Genomic DNA, 22,714 nt, shown 5'->3' with positions numbered 1-22,714 from the left:
TAAAATGCTGCTTATGGAGATTCCGAGAGTGATCAAAGCTGCAATGTGTGGGAAAAGGTCTGGGTTCTGGGAAGGAAGAAGTGTAAAGGGAAGATGAGGTTCTGTCTCAGATGGCCCAGGACTGGGAGGGATGCTGCTTGGGGAAGAAATGCACCGAGGGCAGGGACTGGGCTCCCAGGCAGCCTGCCGCCACACAGGAGAGAGGAGAGCTGTGGCGTTTCAAGACCCTTGCAAACAGGGGGTCCTTTAAGCTTCAGTTTCCTGGCCTGTGAAACCAGGGGAGACTTTCCTTTATGGTTTGATCTATCAGAGACAACACGTGCAAACCATCCAGCCTGGGGCCCGTGGGCACTCAATGAAGTTCCTCCATCGTGAGATGCCAGTGTTATCTAGAGCACTACTTTCCAAACGTTACGATGTCATGGCACAGTGAACTTTCAAAAACAACCTTGAGAGCACTCATGCAGGATTGCCAGTGTTTTATTTTGCCAACTGAGGACAATACAAAAAACAAAGCAAAACACAAACAAAACCCCCATTATCTATTACATAACCAACCAGAAAAATAAGAATTACAAAATCTTAGAATTGAAAAATCAGTCCTTTAAATGTTTTTAGCATTACGAAAATATTAGGACATCATTTTTATATAGTTAATTTTGCTATAAAGTGACAACAATTTCATTCTAGACTGGCCCTGCTTAGGAATGGACATTTGGGAACCAGGGGCAGGAAGGAAAGGTCTGGGTCCTGGAGCTTAACGGGCCGCAGTCACCTCCCAGTTCTGTCTCTTACTAACTGTGTAACCTTCAGCAAGAGACCTGCCCTCTCGCTCTCACTTTCCTCCTTTATAAATCAGAAAGAGTAGCATCTCCTTCATAAATGAGATTATGTGTGAAGGGCAAAGCACAGAGTTTGGTACACTGTAGGTGCTCATTAAATGCTAATGCCAGAGTGTCCTCAAGTTTGAGAGAGGGCTGGGTCACTTCCAGATTCTGAGAATCTCAATATATTAAGAAATGAAGAAATGTCAAAACAGAGTTGCCAAAATAATTCACATCATTTTAAAATATCACGAGAAAAATATTTGAAACATCTACACATGAATGCAATGGTTGTATATACAGCCTCATGAATCTCACATTTGAGAGAGTAAGGTTGGAGCCCAGTAGCCCCTTGGTCCTCAGAGACAGGCCCTGGTTGGCTCCTTTATAAGCCACGGCTCTCATGGATGACACACTCTGAGACACTGACTTTACTCATCTCTTTCCCTTGGTTCTTTCCCCGGCTGGGGTTCATCTGGAACATTTCTCTAGGCCTCCCTTCCTTTAGTTCATAATTCCGAGCATGCAAATATTCTTGGAAATCTAGCTGGTGTCTTCTTTGCATCACTGGATCTCAATAGGTTTCAAAAGGACTGAAATTGAGGGTTAGAAGGGAAGATAAATGTGTGCTGAAGTGGATGATTTAACCAGGGGATTCCAGGGCAACCAAGGAAGGGAAAGAGGTCTGTGCTGGAAGCCCCCGAGGTGGGTGATGAAGGCATGTCAACAGCAGGATGCCAGATTTTCCCTGTGAGCAGTGTTCATGTGCACACGTGTGCATGCATGTGCATGCACTTACTTTTCATTCAAATGTCCTGCTTCTTCATTTATTGCTGTCTCTCCCATTAGAACGTCAGCTCCACGAGAGCAGGGACCATGTATCTCAGCCATCCCTCTGTCTCTAGCGCTGAATACACATAGGTGCTTAATAAATGTTTGCTGAATGAGTGACTATGTCATGATTATGTGTCTGCTCAGCACTCTTCCTTCTTGGATCTAGGAACAGACCCCCTTTGCATTTGAAGATCAATCTTACCCCCTTTCCCAACCATACAGTTTCCTCGAAACACAGGGATGGGCATGTGGGTCACTGGAATTCTTGTAATTGGAACTTCCTCTCTGGTGGTCAGGCTGGGAAGATAGATGCCAGGATTGCCAGCAGTTTTGGTGCCAGACTTATGGCAAAAGATGCTCTGAAATAATTAAGTGGACAGGCCAAGGCATAGATATGGGGATGAGAGGCAGGGACACAGAGAGCGACCCTGGCCACATTTAGTCTCTGGCTCCTGTCTGTCTTGACACCCCCTACTGTCCCTGTGCTGCTTTCTCAAGACTCAGTTAATCAGCTCTTAACTTTGAGTTCTGTGAGTGCCCCAGTATGCCTCCATTAGATCCTCTCTTTTTGGGAGGTGGTGGGGAGGGGCAGGTAGCAAATGGTTAGTTTCTTCCATTGCAATCAAAAGAGTTCTGACTAGTCCAGTTCATTAAAGATGAAGATTGGCCGGGCGCGGTGGCTCAAGCCTGTAATCCCAGCACTTTGGGAGGCCGAGGCGGGTGGATCACGAGGTCAAGAGATCGAGACCATCCTGGTCAACATGGTGAAACCCCGTCTCTACTAAAAATACAAAAAATTAGCTGGGCATGGTGGCGCGTGCCTGTAATCCCAGCTACTCAGGAGGCTGAGGCAGGAGAATTGCCTGAACCCAGGAGGCGGAGGTTGCGGTGAGCCGAGATCGCGCCATTGCACTCCAGCCTGGGTAACAAGAGCGAAACTCCGTCTCAAAAAAAAAAAAGATGAAGATTGGCTGAAAAGTAGCACTCAGATATTTGCGGATGGATAAGTCTCAGAAAGATCTCATGGGTCCCATACAAGGTAGGACAGTTAGAAATGATGATGGTGGCCGGGTGTGGTGGCTCACGCCTATAATCCCAGCCCTTCTGGAGGCTGAGGTGGGCAGATCACTTGAGGTCAGGATTTCGACACTAGCCTGGCCAAGATGGTGAGACCCCAACTCTACTGAAAATGTAAAAATTAGCCAGGTGTGGCGGTGTGCGCCTGTAGTCCCAGCACTCGGGAGGCTGAGGCAAGAGAATTGCTTGAAACCAGGAGGTGGAGGTTGCAATGGGCCAAGATCTCGGCACTGTACTCTAGCTTGGGAGACAGAGCAAGACTCCATCTCTTAAAAAAAACAAAAAAAGAAATGATGATGGTGGTGCTGGCTAATATCAGAGTACTTTCCACATGTCAGACATAGGACCAAGCATTTTGTGTGCATTATTTTAACTACTGTGATGGTCAGTTTCATGTGTCAATTTGAGTAGGGCACAGGTGCCCGGATTAAACATTGTTTCTGGTGCGTCTGCAAAGGTGTTTCCAGAGGAGATCAGCATTTGAATCTGTGGACTCAGTAAAGTAGATTGCCCTCTACCATGTGAAGGGACATCAAGCAATCTGTTGAGGGCCTGGATAGAAAAACACCAGAGAAATGAGGAATTTGCCCCTAATCCCCTGCCTCACTGCAGAGCTGAGGCATCTCATCTCATCTTCTCCTGCCCTGGGACTGGGATTTACATCATCGGCTCCCCTGGTTCTCAGGCCTTCAGACTCAGACTGAGTCACACTACAGGCTTTTCTGAGCCTTTTGCTTGCAGATGGCAGATCATGGGACTTCTTAGCCTCCACAATCACATGCCAATTCCTCATAATAAGTCAATTTCTCTCTCCTTACACACACACACACACACACACACACACACACACACACACAGTCATAGGTAATAACGACTGAGATACGTTCTGAGAGATGTTGTTAGGCGATTTTATCTTTGTGCAAACCTCATAGCGTGTACTTACACAAACCTAGATGGTACTGCTTACTACACACCTAGGCTAGATGGTATAGCCTATTGATCCTAGGCTACAAACCTGCATAGCATGTTACTGTACTGAATACTGTAGGCAAATGTCACACAATGGTAAGTATTTGTGTGTCTAAACATAGAAAAGGTACCATAAAGATACAATTTTATTATCTTATGGGACCTCCATTGTACATGTGGTTCACCTTTGGCCAAAATGTTGTTATATGGTGCATGCCATAACTCCTATTAGTTCTTTTCTCTTATTGGAGAACTTTAATACCACCACTACCATAGTGTTATGTAGTAGGATGTTAGCTATTACTGCCTCTGCTTTATAGATGAGAAGACTAAAACTCAGAGAGGCTAGGTAACTCGTAAGTTCCCACAGCTAGGAAGAGAAGGAGCTAGAGTTTAACCACAGATTTGTGTGACTCTATCATTTCCCTGCTACATCTTGTGTACAGTTCTTCTTTCTCTTCTTTTCTTACTCCTCTGTTTTCTAATTCTTTCTCCATGTCTTGTCTGAAGTCTCTCATTCTCTCTTCTTTCAATGACCTTTCTCCAGCTCCTTTTAATCCTATTTTCATGAAAGCATATGAGCATATATTTTAAGACTATGGTTTTGAACTCTTTTCAGATATGAAGATACCATTTAATGTTAAAGAATCTCCATATAATGGTAGCTGTACTAGCACCTATTGATAAAATGCCCATGCACAGATGGATTCTCAGATGCCGGGTAATAACTCTGTGACCTCTAGGTTGGTATTCGCTACTTTAAAATATATGGGAGAATCCAGATAACCATCCCTCTTACTGCTACCTGCTTGGTTTGTTACAGTATCGGCAAGGCTTATAAATGCTACTATAGAGCTCATTTTTGCTCACCCTGTGCCTTAAGGCTACCAATTTCTTCTGAAATGTGGTCTTTTTGTCCTTCCTTTAATATGTTTAATTATTTAAGAAGGCATGAACTGCGATACTTACATTTTATATATCACCTCTTGATTATCTAGGGGCTGATTAATTCATGGATTGCCCAAGTCGAGTCCTTCTCTTTTCCACCCCCATTTTGTTTTATCATTCCATTTCTTATCAGCGTCTTTTAGCAAGCATGGACAGTGGGGATGAGAAATGATTCTGGTTACAAATTATGAATTCTGATAAAAGATTTGGTTGGAGGAAGTTGAAGTTATTTCCCAAAGTAAGAATTTCTTTCATCCATCAGGCATATTGACTCTCTTTCTGAGCTCTGTGAAGGCAAGAGTTGCTCTTGTTCACTACTAACCTCCAGGGCTCAGCAAGGAGCCTGGCACATGGTAGCTGAATAAAACAATGTGTGGAATGAACGAATAAGAGCTGACAAATATAACAGGAAAAATAAACTTTCTCCTAGGTGAGACATTGATTCACAAGAAACTAAAACACAAGATAACTTATTTTACAGTGACATGTCTGCAGACAACATAGTATTCAACAATGTTTAAAGGACCACTTTAAAAATTAACAACAAAAGATATATAGTTCTAATTAAAAAACAAAAAATGTGGCTGGGCATGATGGCTTATGCTGTAATCCCAGCACTTTGGGAGACTGAGGTGGGAAGATCACTTGAGGCCAGGAGTTTGAGACCAGCCTTGGCAACATATGAGAACACATCTCTACCAAAAGAGAGAGAGAGAGAGAAATAGCTGGGTGTTGTGGCATGTACCTGTAGTCCCAGCTAAGGAGGCTGAGGCAGGAGGATTGCTTGAGCCCGGGAGTTTGAGACCAGTAGCCTGGTCAATATAGTGATACCCTGTCTCTAGAAATAATTAAGAAACAAAAATTAACCAGGTGTGGTGGCACACACCTGTAGTGTCAGCTACTTAGGAGGCTGAGGAGAAAGAATCACTTAAGCCCAGGAGTTAGAGGCTACAGAGAGCTACGAATGTACCACTGCACTCCAGCCTGGGTGACAGAGGGGGACCCTGTCTTTTAAAAAATAATAATAAATAAATAAGATAAAAACCAAAAAATGTTTCAGTGTCATTTAATCCCCCTGATAAAAAGAGGGATAGAGAGACATGTTTCTAAGACAAGGGTGGGCCAGGCAAACTCCTCCTGCTGTATTAGGCATTAAAGAAACGTAATCATACTCAACACACTAACGACTGAGCACTTAGTACATGTCAGGTGCTGTGCTAAGCAATTTACATGGCTTATCTCATTTGTCTTCACTGCAACTTAGGAAGTATTATTATTTGACAGGCATCAGAAAGTTACCAGTGTTCCCTGAAAATTTCTTTAGCTCTCCAGCTTTGTGAACCAAGATTGAACTTGTCTCTTTTTACTTCCTGGTGTTTAAATTAAAGATTTATTTTCCTATGAAATGTTAGGTGTGTCTGAAAGATTGATTTAGGTTTTAGATATGCCCTTGAAAACTTTGAGATATCTGTTATTTCACTATCTCTTGTTTTTTGACACTAATAAATTGTCTAGAAAGGAAACTTTTATAATGAGACTTATCATACTTTTCCAAGTCTTCCTAAGCAAAATGTCTTGCATGCTGGGAGGCAGAAGGGAAAGAAGGCCAGGCAGCATCCCTGAGCCTGTTCCATGGTTCTGATGCTGTCCGGGAGTCAAGCGCTGAAATGACTTAACCAAGGCCTCAGGCCAGTCGAATGGAGCAATAGCTGATGGGAGTTGGGGGAGTGCTGCCTCAGCTATAGCCTGGTGCAGTTGCTTCCTAGAATAGGGAAGCAACTTTAAAAAATCCTGGTGGAACTAGAATAACAGCCCATCTTACTGGGAGGGGGTTGAGGGAAATAGCTAGCTATCTCCCTCCTACTCCTTCCATACTTTGCTTTAGCTTGGAAGGAAGAATATGGACAACAGGTTAGTGATGGAAAAATATATGTTCAAAAAATAAGCCTAATTATGGAAAACCGTATGGAAGTTCCTCAAAAAATTAAAAATAGAACTACCATATGATCCAGCAATCCCACTACTGGGTATATATCCAAAGGAAATGAGATCAATATGTTGAAGAGGTATCTGCACTCCCATGTTCGTTGCAACATTATTCAGAACAGCTAAGATATGGAATCAACCTAAGTGTCCATCAATGGATGAATGGATAAAGAAAATGTGAAAATGCATAATAAAGTATTATTTGGCCTTAAAGAAGAAGAAAATCCTGTCATTTGTGACAACATGGATGAACCTGGAAGACATTATGCTAAGTTAAATAAGTGAGGCACAGAAAGACAAACACCACATGATCTCACCTACATGTAGAATCAAAAAAAGTTGAATTCATAGAAGCAGAGAGTGAAATGATGGTTATCAGGGGCTAACCATGAGGAAGGGAGATATTGGTCAAAGGATACAAAATTTCAGTTAGATGGGAAGAAGGAGTTCAACAGACCTATTGTATAACATGGTGACTATAGTTAATAACAATGTATTGTAATCTCAAAAATCACTGAGAGTAGATTTTAAATGTTCTCATCACAAAAAATATGTGAGGTAATGAATATCTTAATTAGCTCAATTTAGCCATTCCACAATGTATATATATTTTATAACATCATTTGTACATGATAAATATATACAACTTTTATTTGCCAATTAAGACAAAGCCCAGGCTGACGTATGTACAACTAGTTAGTGGTGCATTTTGAGAATTTCACTGCCCCTCCTGTCTTGGTGGTAAACGGGAACTGAGAAAAACCAGGACTGGAGGCTCAATGATACTGTCAGTCTCTTGGGACTACTCAGCCAACAATTATTGTGGTTTAATGAAAGGAAAATTAATGTAAGGACCTTGGCTTTAATAGTAAAAGATCAAACCCATGACATCATAGACAAGTTCCACAGAGGGGGAAAGTCTTATGACTACAACCTCATATGAAGTGCAGTGTTTATAAGAAGTTAGAGGGCCAGGCGTGGTGGCTCACGCCTGTAATCCCAGAACTTTGGGAGGCTGAGGCGGGTGGATCACGAGGTCAAGAGATCGAGACCATCCTGGTCAACATGGTGAAACCCCGTCTCTACTAAAACTACAAAAAAATTAGCTGGGCATGGTGGTGCATGCCTGTAATCCCAGCTACTCAGGAGGCTGAGGCAGGAGAATTGCCTGAACCCAGGAGGCAGAGGTTGCGGTGAGCCGAGATCACGCCATTGCACTCCATCCTGGGTAACAAGAGTGAAACTCCGTCTCCAAAAACAAAATTAGAATATTCACTGGGGACATGAACTTGATGAGTGTGCTGAACATGGAGTGAGTGTCTTCTCTGCAGCACATATGACATTCTGCTCTGTTATTTCCATTTATACCTTATCTCTCTTGTGACTAAGATAGCTTGAAGGAAGGGATCATATTCTTGTATCTTCCAAAGCACTGAGCGCACAACCTATGCACATGGTAGGAAGGCTTGTAAAATTTGCTTATTGAATTGATTGATGTTGCTCTCAAGGTGAAGGCCCTTAAATCAATCACTTCTGAATATAGCTAATTTTATTATTTTCATTAATCCCCTTATCTCAAATCCTCCATCCATCCATAAGACCCCTGCCTATTTCATTTGAACACTATGTGATAGGCACTATAGGTGCATGGATGAAAAAGAAAGTTCCTGCCTTTAGAAGTCTGCAATCTAATGTGAGTAGAGAAAATTTAAAAAGAATTATTGATCAAAATGTATATGTTGAATGTTCACTTTTTTTTTGAGATGGAGTTTTGCTTTTGTCCCCCAGGCTGGAGTGCAAGGTTCAAGTGATTCTCCTGCCTCAGCCTCCCAAGTAGCTGGAATTACAGACATGGGCCACCATGCCTGGCCAATTTTTGTATTTTTAGTAGACACAGGTTTCCATCATGTTGGCCAGGCTGGCCTTGAACTCCTGACCTCAAGTGATCCACCCACCTAGGCCTCCCAAATTGGTAAGATTACAGGTGTGAGCCATCACACTTAGCCTAGAATGCTTACTGTTTAATTAAATAACATCATGATATATGTTTGGTTTGAGTTTTATTTTAAATCTGATTCAGCTAGAAAAAACTCCTTCACAAACCTAGGTTAACATGGTTCACAGATTGCCAACTGTTTTTATATATTCTTAAGAATCTTCCCAAAGCATCTCCTTTGGGGCTAGGGATGGTTACACTCTGATTTGCAACACTGCACCAGATAGGATGCTTGCACTGGTCTACAAAGGGGCTTCCCTTGTCTGATTTATAAGCCATAAGCCATAAGTTTTGGCACTAAATGAAGAAAGTAGCTGTAGAGAAAAGGAGGGAGAGGATGTATTAGAGGTATATGCCAGGGTGACCCCAGAACTGAAGGAAAGCTTCAGGGGACCCATAGCTCTGTGGACCATAGGCACAGGCACCCAGGAATCTCTCCTCATCTTCTCTCTGGATGTCATCGGCATTCTCCTGGCTTCCTTCATCAGATGCGGGAAGGAACAGGTGGTAGTTGTGTTATACCTTTTCAACTCATGATTCAACAGCAAAGGGATAACTTTCCCCCAAGATAGAAAATTTCAGATCAAGACACAAATTAGATACTGTACTAATTCCAAGTGGCCAAAGGGCTACTTTGATTGGTGCCCGCAGGATCCTATGATTGGAACAGTTCTCCAGAGGAGGAGTATTCTTCCCAGAAGGAATGAAGGTCCTGTGGAGACCCCAGGAGCAGATTCTGCCACCTTATACTGTGTGCGGAGCTCTGGAATGCATTGCTGCTTTCCAGGATAGCTCCCAAGCAGGGAGAATCCCCTTCCACTGCCCACTCATGGACAGAGTGCCTGCAATAGGTGGGCACATTAAAGGATACTATGTAGTTGTCCATGACCTCATATGGCTATAAGCATTTTACAAACAACATGGGAAGATGGCTGCTGAGGGGGAAGGAATCTTCAGATGTGCACAGTTACATGCTTCCTTGCTTGGCATAGCCAAACACCAGTGGATGGTATCATCTGTGCTGTGAACAGATTCTGATTTTGAACTCCTATGCTCCTCTAGAGAGGTACAGTTCAAGGACCACAGTCTGGCCTGGCTCGTCTTGAGTGCATGGGGCTTCCTGCACATGCTTCTCTACACACACACACACACACACACACACACACACACCCTCCTCATCTGTCTTATACACAAGGATTTCATGCTATAGAGCACTTCCTATTTTGCAAGAAGTGAATTCAAGCATCTCTTAAAAGCTAAGGGGAAGGATCTCTTAATTCCTTCTTCCTTTAGTTACACATACCCTCCAATGTCTTCTTGGTGATAGAAAGGACACAAGCTTTGGATTTCCTAAGTCTATTTTTCTGTTTCCAATGGTATGCAGACCCCTGAAGGACCCTACCACTACAGAACAAGTAGATCCCAGATGAACTATATTTTTAGTGTATTACTGGGCTCACAAACTTAAGGGAAATCTCCAGAACCATCCCACCCCACAGAAAAGTGACCTGATATTAGACCTGGCAGCAGTGAACGGTAATTACATGGAAATGAGGGACTCTGAGTACTATAAAGAGTATTACTAATCCTTGACCTGGTGGCAAGATAGGGTTACAGAACCCCAGAATCTTACATTAAGCCAGGACCCTTGGAGAGAGCTAGGGTATTCTCAGGTCGGTAGGATCCCTTGGCCCTCAGTAGAAGTGGATACAAATCCTCTCTGGTAGAAGGTGTTTTCAATTTAGGCCCACACAGCTTCCACATTTTAAGATCAAGCAAATATAATAAGGGAACATGCCACCAGAAATAAGTGATAATGAAAACAGCTAAGAACATATTTAACACTCAAGGACTGCAAATATTAGAATGGTCAAATACAGATTATAACTATGTATGAAACATTTAAAGAGTAAAATGATAAACTCACAAAAGTGAGTAAGCAATAACACATTATCAGAAATTATTAGGGAGATTTGAATAGAACCATATAAAACTTTTAAAAATGAAAAACAGTTTTTGAAATGGAAGCTCAGCAGTTTAGAGGTAATTGAAGAAATAATTAGTGAACTAGAAGGTATAACTGGAAAATTCACAGAAAGACAGAAGATGAAATAATGTGAGAACAGTTAAGAGACATGGAGGCTAGAATGAGAAAACCTCACATGTCTGAGTAGAGTCCCAAAAGGAGAGAGTACAGAGAATGGAGAAAAGACTTGCTTTTTTTTTTTTTTAGACAGGGTCTTGCTCTGCTGCAGTAGGCTGGAGTGCAGTGGCAAGATCTTGGCTCAATGCAGCCTCAATTTCTCAGGCTCAAGATATCTTCCCACATCAACCTCCAAAGAAGCTGGGACTACAGGTGCACACCACTACATAAGGCTAATTCTTATTCTATTTTTAGTAGAGATGAGGTTTCTCCATGTTGCTCAGGCTGGTTTCAAACTCTTGGGCTGAACCGATCCACTTGCCTCAACCTCCCAAAGTGCTGGGATTACAGGCACAAGCCACTGTCCCTGGCCAAAACAGGCTTAAAAAGATGATGGCTGAGAAATATTCAGAATGATGAGAGACATGAATCCTCCAATTTGGGAAGCACAGACCAGGTCTTTTTTTAAAAAAAGAAATCCACATACATGGTAGTAAAACTGCCAAACTGAACGACGAAAGACAGAAACAAGAGATAGATCACCTACAAAGGAATGGCATCAGGAACAGTAGGCATATGAAAAGAAACAATGGCAATCATTACATCATGGAGTAATACCCATCAACTTGAAATTATGAATACAGAAAAATGCTATTTCAAGAATGAAGGTACAGTAAAGATAGTTTTAGATTAAACAAAAACTGAGTTTACCAGGGTGGAACATTCAGCAAAGTAACATCTTTGGAATTAAAATGATCCCAGAAGATCTTTCTGAGATGCAAGAAGGAAAAGTGAGCAAATAAAATCGTAAAAAGTAATGCAAAAACATGTCTTTATACAATAACAACAACAACTATTATTAGCAGTAATTATTATTATTATAACTGTCAGGGTTAACAAAGGGCAAGGCTAAAATACTACATGAATGCCAAGAGTAGGAGTTCAGAGTTAACGTGCCCCGAAGTCATTATATTGTTATAGAAGGGGGTTAAGATAATTTCAAACTTTGTTAAGTTAAAATTTATATAAAGTTTCAAAGTAAACCTCTAAAAAAACAGAAGTATAGGGTATAAATCCCAAATCAATAGGGGTAAAAGAAATGAGATTTAGAAAACATAAGAACCTTCTGATGATGGCAGCAGCAGGCCATCTGGAGTGGCCACTGCTATCACGTCGGCTGCAGCAGGGAGGTGCAGCTGCAGATCTAGGCTGCCCACTCCAGGAAGAAGGCAGGACCCCCACCCTCCTGGGCACAGCTGCAGCTGCCCAAACTCCAGCTGCAGACCTAGGCATCCCTGCACTCTTGGGAGGCTGGGAAGGCCCCCTTGCCCTCACAGGCTCAGAAGTGCCTGCTCCTATGATCTGGCTTCTCCCTGCTGTTGGCACCTGCTCCATTCTCAGATCAAAGTTATGGCAAGCCTGGGCACTGTCAAGGTCCAGCCAGGTGTGCACAGGCTCAGGGCAGGGCTGACATGCCAGCCCCCTGCCACCTCTTCCTCCTCTGGACTTTGGGTGCAATGAGCATAGGAGGGAAGCTAAGGGGGTGCTGTGGGGGCAGCTCAGTGCTGGTCTGCAAATGTCCCCCGGCACCTACAACCTGGTTGCCATGAATGGCAGCAGGAGGCAGACAGGTTACTGGGAAGAAGGAGGTAGGTCACCATTAAGGCCCCACCTTCAGGGCAGGGAGGGCCTGAGCAGGGGTTGGGCTGCCAGTCTGTGGACAGGAGTAGAAACCTGTGGTGCCCTTTCTGGGCCCACCCATGGCTGTCCCTGGACCAATCAGCATGCACTTCTTCCCCTCTGAGGCCCATAAAAGCCCTGGCTCAGCTAGAGCTGAGGAGAGGTCTGGTCTATCAAACTGGAGAGAGAAGCTACCTACTCTAGGGCCTCCTCACTGCTGAGAGCTGCAAAGATGATGGAATGACCAGCTGCAAAGAGGAGCTACCCTCTCTGCTAGGAGCTGAACACTAGCAGAGACGGTAGCTAGGACATTCTAGCTGTGGTAAGGTGCTAGGTCACCCTGGCTGTGGAAAGGAGCTGCCCGGTGGGAGACTGAGCTGTTCTATCACTCAGTAAAGCTCCTCTTCGTCTGGCTCACCATTCACTTGTCTGACTACCTCATTCTTCCTGGTCACAGGACAAGAACTTGGGACCCACAGAATGGCAAGGCTAAAAGATCTGTAATGCAAACAGGGCTGACACATGCCCCTTTCTCTCCATGTTGTGGGCAAAGAGAAGGAGAAAAGAGCTGTGACCCTTCAGGGAGCCCAGACCTAGGAGCTCCTGGAGCCAGGGCTGTGACTCCCTCTTTGGGACCCTACAGTTCCTGGCATCCCCAAGCTTTCAGGTGCCACCACATTCCCCAGTGCTAGGCAGGGAAGCTGCCTGCACCTGGTCCAGCCACAGCCTTGCAGAGAGCAGGCAGCCATGCCAGCACCTGGAGCTGCCCGCCCTGCAGCAACAGCTGGCATGTCTGACTGTACAGTGGCTGGGACCTGAACTGGCTCACACACCCCTTGCCACTCCACGCCTGACTCTCAGTCTCTCTTGGAGGCGTGGGATCCAGGCTGGTGGTGTGAGCTGAGCACAGCCTGCCAGGGCGAGTGGGTGGAACGAGCCTATCAGACCCAAGAAAAACTTGGGCAAAGGCGCCACCAGTCACAGGTTTCTGGTTAGAAGAGTGACACCCCAAAGATCCTGAAACACTGCCACCTTCAGTAAAAAAGGCTTTCAACCAATCAAATTTTTAAAAAGCAAGAAAGGAAAAGAAAATCATTAAAAACATGGAAATTGAGAAACAGAAACAAGTTTAAACATATTAATGCTCCCATTATATGGAAACAGACTAAACTAATTGGCAAAAGGACACAGACCTGGTCAAACACTTGGAGAAACTTAAGCTATACACAGGCTGCATACAAGAAACACACAGAAAACATAAGGACTTTGAAAAGTTCAAAGTAAAAGTATGGTAAAGATAAGCCTGGCAAATACTAACCAAAAGAAAGCTGGGGTAGATATCATGTTATCAGACCAAATGTGTAATTAAAAATGAATGAGATCACTTCATGACAATGGATCTGTTCACCAGGAAAATACATTTGGTGAAGTTGTACTTAATAAATTAGTTTCTACATGTATAAACCAAAATTGACAGAATTACTGAGAGAAATGGACCACCATAGTAGGATATTGCAAAGCAAGCCTCTCAGTTATAGATAGGCCAAGCAGAAAAACCTATAATAAAGATTATCATTTGAACAACACAATTAACAAACTTAATGGGCGTAAACAGAATAATATTCTACCTTTTACCATCTCTATGAACACAAGCAGGTCTCTGGACCTTAGTTTCCTCATCTGCAAAGCAGGGACGACACTATTTGCAGTGTTTTTGTCAAATCTAAAGTGTCATTGGCATTAAGGTTTACCATTATGTCGTGTATCTCTAGGCAAGGAAAGACTCTACCAGTTAAATGCAGGCTGCCAATTCTAAGTCCCATCTCAATTTTAGAGATATTAAAATGTAAAAAAGAATTTGTGACTTAGAATCAATTAAATTCTGCATCTCATATGAACTGCATGATGGTTAAAATGAGATGTCAGTAAAATACCAGACCCGTGCTTTTCCTGCTCTGTTTTAGCTTCTGCACCTCCTTTTGTGTTCTAGATGCCTGCACCTAGAAAATAACCTCAAAAGTTTCCTTAGAGGGAAAATTAAGTCAGAATCACAGCAAAGTAATAAGACCACCTGCTCACCAGGTCAGTAGGACTGAGGAGGAGAAGGGATGTGTGAAGAAAAACACAAGATAGGGAGGCTGGCATCAGATCCGGCCCCCAGAGCAGCAATGATGCTGAGAGTGGGAGCTGCGTATATTCCAAAGAGCAGGGCAAGAATGAGGAAGGCCCGTGCTGCCAGGCCAGGGAGGGTCAGCCTCAGCTGCCTCCTGCCCTAGGCCTGGGCCTCTGCAGCCTGCAGTGGGGCCCACAGGACTAAGAAGGTCCTTCAGCCAGCCGACTGCTTAAAAAAACGGGAGAAGAAAGACTTCAAGGAAAGCGATTGGAGACAGGGCATACGTCTACTTTCTAAATGGATGAAAAATTCAGACTACTAAATGTAGCTTTGCCATTTTCAGCAGAGGCATTTTTAGTGTTTTAATTATATCACTATTTTTGAATGGCTTTTTATATAAATACTCTTCACTACTTTGTGAAAATCAGGGTTTTTTTTGTTAAAATGCTTTTTTAAAAATAAATTTAAAAACAAATGAACAAAAACAATAAGCCTAAAACTATCTTTGACCTGGAGAGGCCTCTGTCCCCTTGATAAGCAGATCTATAGGCTACTTGTCCTTCCAAGGCCATTGAAATGCCACCTCCAGACCTCTGTGATGCCCAGCTGGAAGCGCTCTCGACCCCTCTGACCTCCAGGAATGCTTGCCTCTCTCTAGTAGCACTGTTCACTTACGACCTCACCCAGTTTGGGTGTGTTTGTCCCACCAAAGACAGTGATATCTTTAAGAGCTCTGACTTCCTTCTCTCCACCTCCAGCCACTCATAGCACCAGGTGTCAAACAGTGAGTTGCAGGGTGAATTAATTCAGACGGTCACTGAGGAACAAAGTATGCTTTTAGGAATTCTTTCCAAAACTCACATGTTTCTATGCCAGGGATTGACATTGATTCAAAAGAATACATTTGTTGGTAGCGTATTCCTTTTATTGTTGTGAAATTATACAATAATACAGTTAAACTTCTCTGAAGTAATGGTTATCACCTCTCTGGAAATCAACACCGAACATTCAACCTTTTATCTCATGTTTTAGTTTTCTATGGCTGCTTTGAAAAATTACAATGAACTTAATGGCTTACAACAATACACACTGATTACTGTACAGTTCTGTACTTTACACATCCTGCATTGGTCCCGCTGGATTGAAATTAAAGTTGGCAGGGCTGCATTTTCTTCTGGAGGCTCCAGAGATAAATCTGTTTCCTTGCCTTTTCCAACTTCTAGAGGCCGCCCACATTCCTTGGCTCTTGGCCTCTTCTTCCATCTTCAAAGCCAGAATAGTGAATTGAATCTTTTTCACATGGAATCACTCTGACCTCCCTTCTGCCTCCTTTTATCCCACTTTTAAAGACCTTTTGATTACATTGGGCCTACTCAGATAATCCAGAATATTCTCCCCATTCCAAGGTCTTTAACGTAATCACTCTGCAAAGCCTGCTTTGCCATGTAAGATAACATATTGGTGTGTTCTGGGGATTTGGATGTGGTATTTTTGGGAGGCCATTATACTCTCTACCACACCAACTAGCACATTTGTTTTGTGTATGTGTGTGTGTCTGTCTGGGTAATTGCCGAGGGGCCTCAGACCTTTGAGCTGATCAGGAGAGTCTGTAACTTGGGGTGAGGAGGTGGAAGTGGTATTCTGCCCATTGCTCCTGGCTGCCCAGGACTGCAGAGAAAGAGGGATGGATGCAGCAATGGGACATCTCTGGCAAACCTGCCAGGCACTGCTGAGTAACCTTTTTTAGAAAAGTTTTAAAAATGGGTTAAAAAGCCCTGGCTCCTGCTCCAATTCACATGTATTAGCATTCAATTAGTATTTAATTTAATTGGTATTCATTAGTATTCAAAATCAGGGGCAGTCCATGAAAAACCACCACTGAAGAGCTGGCACACTGCATCCATTCTTCTGTGATACCGACAACAATGAATCTCAGGGTTAAGGGTGACCCATTTAAGAAATATATTTTTGCAGAAGAGGCTTTAGAGGAGGTCCTTTCAGCAGTTTGAATCAGAAAGTACTGAAGTTCCTCAATCCAGTTTTAACAGCAGCAGCTTCCTTTGCAGATGTAGGACAGGCCCTCTTTTCCTTCTTGGGATCGTTAAATCTACATTGATAAAGATCAGACCCTGGAACATATATGGCTGTACACACAGTAGGTGCTTGAATAGCTGTTGATCTGTATAACCCAAAGCCTTTTATTTCGAGGCTATGGATAAATACATAAAGATGAGATTGGAAGCAATTTGGTGGTATCTAATAAGATTTAAAATGAACATATCCCTGACCCTGCAGTTCTACTTTTTGGTATCCATCCTAAAGAATGTTTGCAATATGTGTGTAAGGGTGTACATGCAGTGTGGTGGAATTTGCAATGGTCACGGATTAGAAAGAGCTTAAACGTCACTTGAGGAATGGCAGAATGCATCCATACTAAGCAATGCATCCATACATGCATCCATATTAAGCAATTAAAAAAAGCTACATCTATATGTTTGAACATATTATACAGTGAAAAAAAGCAAGTGGAACAATATGTATCAGTGTGCTTTCTCTAGAAATTATACATTTTACAACATATATATATATATTTACACAATAGAAATGACATGGACTTTTTCTCCCTATGTCTCTGTCTCTGTCTCTCTCACACACTCTTTCTCCATATACATGACATAGAAATTTCTGGAATCATAAACAGCAAACTGAAAACAGTTGTTATTCTGGGAGGGGGCTGGGATGGTGTTGAAGGAGTGTGGGTTGGTAAAAACGGATTTTTACCTTCATCTAGGTTGGGTGATTTTTGTTTGCAACAAAATGTGCTTAAGTGTAATTAAAAGTAAAAAATATATATATACTTTTTTTTTGAGACAGTTTTGCTCTTGTCATCCAGGCTGCAGTGCAATGGTGCGATCTCAGCTCACTGCAACCTCTGCCTCCTGAGTTCAACTGATTCTCCTGCCTCAGCCTCCCGAGTAGTTGGAATTTTAGATGAGTGGCTAAATTTTGTATTTTTAGTAGAGATGAGGTTTCACCATGTTGGCCAGGCTGGTCTCGAATTCCTGACCTCAGGTGATCCACCCACCTTGGCCTCCCAAAGTGCTGGGATTACAGGCATGAGCCGCCGTGCCCAGCCAAAAGTAAAATATATTTTAAGTTAAAAAAAAAAAAGCAGAATAAAATAATTGAACATTTTAAGATAATGTCAAAACTGATTATCAAATCTATTAAAATATTATACAAAACAACAATTAAGACTGAAAGGTCAAAAATTGTATTCTGATTTTGTTAAAAGCATATGTGAATGTGTGCATATACGTATACATATTTAAATATGTATCTAATTATATTTATATACATACTACATCTACCTATTTACTGTATCTATCTATAGATACTATATATCTCTATATACTACATATATCTATATATACTTATAATAAAATGCATAAATGCTCCTTTGGCTAAATCATGGATAAATGTGTCTTTTTAAAATCATTGTTCTTATGATTTATAATGGCAAATTTATCTCCTATATGATCATGATTAATTTGGTAATTGAATATAATTTGCCTTTTAAATAATTCAATTAACTTCAGTAAATTAAAAAAGTTTCCTGACATAGTTGCAAAATTAAGAAAAACAGAAAACACTGCTTTACAATATGTAGCATCCCTTTAAGTGAAACCTTTCCAAGTGTGAAGAATGCGTCAAGGTTTTACCAAATGAATAATCTTTGGGTAGAAAAATGGATCTAAATGGTGATTTAAGCTTTACAGCCACTACAATCTTCCCATTTGAGCAAACTCCTGTTGGAAACAGAGATGGTAGGGTGTTATCTCAGACCTCTGGGGATATCCCCGGAAACAAAAGCTGCTCTAAAGGAATTGTACAAGATTGACACCAACAGGAATTCCTTTCCAGACTGTGAGACTGTAGATTGGGTGTTTAGTTCTACTGAGAAAAGGAGAAGCCACTGGGCTTTCTATTTACTGGAGAACCAGTCCTGAGGATCCTCAATGGTCTGTGCGTGCACGGAAGTCACCAGAGGTGATCAAATCTTCCCCTTACCCCGCAGGGAGCAGACTGCAATCATGCACCTGCAGGTTAGCAGATAAGCCCTCCATATGCGGAGACACTCGCCCAGATGTGCAGAGGATCCGAGCTGGCCCAGTCCCTCCCCCATCCCCGCAGAACAAAGGGCGGTCATTTCCTGCTCCTCCCAGAGTCAGAGACCGGCACACGCCTTCCATCACAATTAACTCAGGAATCTGAAACACAACACAAACCGACCCGCAACACGCTCAAAATCAATGCTGTCAATACCCAGAACGAGGACACCGAAAAAGCAACACAAAACAAACCTATTCAAAGAGTAAATACTCAAAGCAACAGGGCTCGAATCAGACATACTACAAGGTCAACAAATTCAAGACAAGTTCAAGTTCGGAGCGCTTTATAAACTGAAGAGCTGGCTGTTCTCCCAGGGGTGGCAAAAGTAAATGCCTTCAGGGACTAGGTAATGCAAAGGTCTATTAGGTAATAGAGAATGGACCTGTCATGAACTGGACCATAGGTGTCCCTGATAAAGGCTTCAAATACAATTTTTCAAAATTTCGACTCCTGCTACATGATTCTTAAACAGAGAGTTGATAATCAGACTAAGAAAACAGAATTAAATATAGGTTTAGGATGGATGAAATAGAATCTAAGAGTCAAAATCAGAAATGTTGCCAAAAAGTCCACATGGGATGAAAGGCAGGGCAGTGATCCTAGCTTTCATTGTTTGAAAGGATAGTGATCGTTTGGTTTACATCTTCAAAGGCAATAGCAAAACAAAAGCTAAAAGAAATGGCTTATTAAGCTCTAATATGAGGGATTCAGATTAGTTAAATCGGTTCTTGACATAAGTAACTATCGAGCTGGATTACCAAAGGATTGCCACATTCCCTCAGATGGCTCAACGTAAATGGAGCCTCTGAATACTACAGATGTGGCCTTATTGTAAGGCAAGGGTGAACCAAATGACCTCCCAAGGTCCTGATTTAAATATGTCTGTATAGTCCAGTTTTGGTTATCTAGCCCGAAAAAGGAGACAGTGACAAATTATCCTAAGCTGAAGATAATAAAAAGTTATATTTGCCTTTGGAATGTATTTTGGTACTCAAATTAGAATGTGTCTTTCTGATGCTCTGAGAATTCGCAATGCTTCACAACAGCCACAAAGAAAGCCTGACCCGGAGCTGGGAGGCTGCCCAATTTTGCCATCCTGTCTTCTGTGTAACTCTTATTCTTTGCTGGGGGTGAGCAATAAATATCATCTTTCAGAATAACATCCAGCAGTCCAAGTGTTTTCAGACAGAGGCTGCTTGGCTCAACCCTGCCCTAGAAGAAGAGACAGGGGTCTCTTTAAATGGCTGGTTTCACATCGAGACCCAGGATGATCTGGTTCTTGTTTCCGGAGGATGACTCCAAAGCCCTACAGGACCCATACAAACAGCAAGCTAGACAAGGTTGAGACTTTTAAACCTTGCAGTCCGTGCAAATGATTGTCTAGCTTCACTACCACAGAGGACACAAAGGCACGTGTCTTGAAAGAGACAGAGAAAAAGACTTCATTGAAGAGGAAGATGAAATGAATGCCCAGCACTTGGAAAGAAAGAAGCTGAAGGCTCAGGAGGTGCAGGAGCAATCCCCTGCACATCAAAGGACCGGCGGGATAAAGACCTGCACAAGGAGCCCGCATTTACGAACAGGGCTCAGGGAGCTGACCTCAGCGAGTGAGCCCATGGGGACACATATCACTCCCTTTGACCTGGAAAGGACATGGAAACTGAAAATTCTGCCACCAAACAGCTCTGCTTCTTCCCAAATAGACCCAGGCCAGCACCAGCCTTGGGGCCAAGACCTTCTCTGCTAGTTCTGTTCTTCGTAGCTGGAAGATGAAACGTAGGAGAGCAATGCAGGCTGTGCCTACTATTTCAGCATGCCTTTGAGAGAGAGGCTGTGGAAAGGGGCAAAACAACGGCAAAAATAACGAAGTGAGCCGTAAGAGGCTCTTTGCATCTTCCTTTAGGGGCGTGCTCGGCCCTTCACACCCTTTCTTTCCTTCCATCTGGAACCGTGGGAAAAGAGTGCAACAGAGCAGGCAGGAAAACCAAAGGTCTCCTGCAACAGCCAGGGGAGAAGGAGGGAGAGCCAGACCATGTGATGCAGAGCTGGCTGCTCAGCGTGGGGGCAGGGGGTGGGGGGAGTGCAAGGTACTGAAATCAGAGACAGCTTCTCTGTGGAGACAGGGAGAGGCTTTCCATGCTCTGGGATCTGGCTAGCTCCTGCCAGACGTCCAGGTCCCAGAAAGAGAAGAAAATAGGGTGAAGACACTTTCTGTTCATGTCTCAGGTCTTACTTTTTTCCGTATTAACTTACGGGAATACAAGAGTATAACATCTTCCAAGACAAAAGGAGGGCAAAATAGTAGTAGCAGCTTTGGTGGTGAGGAGGGGAGAAGGATGGCTGCTCTGCTGTTCTCTGTCCTCTGTCAGTCCCCAGAGTCTATCAGAGGAGGCCAGGGTCACCAAGTGGGAGGCAGGGCAATCATCCAACCAGAACCTCTCGGAGATGCATCAAAGTCCTTTACCAGAGATTCTGGCAGGGTGGCACATGGCTCTGGGAGTCAGGTTGGGCACAGACTTAGCGAGGAGGGTGTATTCTTGATTCAGAGAGCAACTGGACAGTCACAGAACTGGACACAGGCAAGGTTGATTGACTGCAACTCTGCTCAGGTCACCCCAGGTCAAAAGGGTCATTACAACGATTCCTATTTCTGCCATATTCAACTCTTTAGTTTTGTCCTTCTAAAAGCCCAGAACTGTCCTATCCAATTCCAATGTGGCTATTTTTAATTAAAACAAAAGAAAAATTTAAAATCCAGTTCCTTGGTCGCACTAGCTACCATTTCACATAGTCAGTAGCTACCTGTGGCTGGTGGATTCCATACTGGACAGCACCAACACACAGCATTTACATTATCACAGAAAGTACTGCTGACTGCATGATCACAGCACACCAAGCTAGATCTAGAAGGCCTAGAACTGAGTAACTCTACTCTTTGCAGGGTAGAAGAAATGAATAGGCGAAATAAGAACTGTACTTTACAAAGAGTCTTTTCTACACATCGTCACCACCAACCTCATGACTGCCCTGTGAGGCAGATCAGTAGATTTCAATATGCCCATTTTATTTAGATGAGGGAAACGGGTCTGTGTAAAGTAAATTGCATAAGGTTTATAAATACTGAGTTGGCTATGGTTAGAATTAAAACCAGGCCTTCCAATTCCAAGGTCAAAGCTTTCTACTGTTACATGCAACTGCTGCAAATAATGTTACCCGCCAGGTACTTTAGTGCTACCAAAAAAGCTCAGGCCTCCCAGAATGAGGTCGACCGGCCCCTGTAGTGTTTTTATTGATTGACTGATTTTTGAAGTGATAACGAAACTTTGTACAGTGTAGTTTGGCAGCCGTAGAGTTAGGAAGCCTTGGGGTTCAGATCCCGACTCATTTACTTACTATTTACTGAGCAGAGAGCAAGGTGTTGTTTATTGTCTCTGAACCCCACCTTCCTTTGCACTCAATGGGGATGACAGTACACTTCCTTCATAGTGCTGTCAGGGAAGAAATGATGAGGTGTGTGAAATAGGATGATGCACAGTGCCTGGCACTATTAGTGCTCAATGCACAATCATTTTTATTTTTTTAGATGGAGTCTTGCTCTGTCACCCAGGCTGGAGTGCAGTGGTGTGGTCTTGGCTTACTGCAACCTTCATCTCCTGGGTTCAGGCAATTATCCTGCCTCAGCCACCTGAGTAGCTGGGATTACAGGTGTGCACCAAGATGCCCAGCAAATTTTTGTATTTTTAGTAGAGACAGGGTTTTACCATGTTGACCAGGCTGGTCTTGAACTCCTGACCTCAAATGATTCACCCACCTTGGCCTCCTAAAGTGCTGGGATTATAGGCATTAGTCACCATACCTGGCCCTTAATGCACAATAATTATCAATGGTAAGTGGTAAAAATGTACAGTGCACTGTCACGTGCAATAGCCTATGAAGGCTTCAAGACAATGAGCCATTACTGTTGTTCCCCT

The 22,714-nt window shown here is 42.9% G+C and overlaps 1 protein-coding gene across 3 annotated transcripts in view; it reads right to left on the bottom strand.

The window, feature by feature from the left end:
* The window catches only part of CRTAC1 (cartilage acidic protein 1), a 164,786-nt gene that overhangs the window by 122,370 nt on the left and 19,702 nt on the right, over positions 1 to 22,714 (bottom strand). The gene's annotated exons all lie outside the window — the stretch shown is intronic.

The sequence above is a fragment of the Aotus nancymaae genome, unplaced genomic scaffold, assembly GCF_030222135.1.
Source record: "Aotus nancymaae isolate 86718 unplaced genomic scaffold, 86718_ANA_hifiasm-v0.15.2.pri h1tg000010l, whole genome shotgun sequence".
NCBI classification, from domain to species: domain Eukaryota; kingdom Metazoa; phylum Chordata; class Mammalia; order Primates; family Aotidae; genus Aotus; species Aotus nancymaae.
Note: the sequence above shows the minus strand (reverse complement) of the source record. Positions and strands in the feature narration are given on the sequence as shown.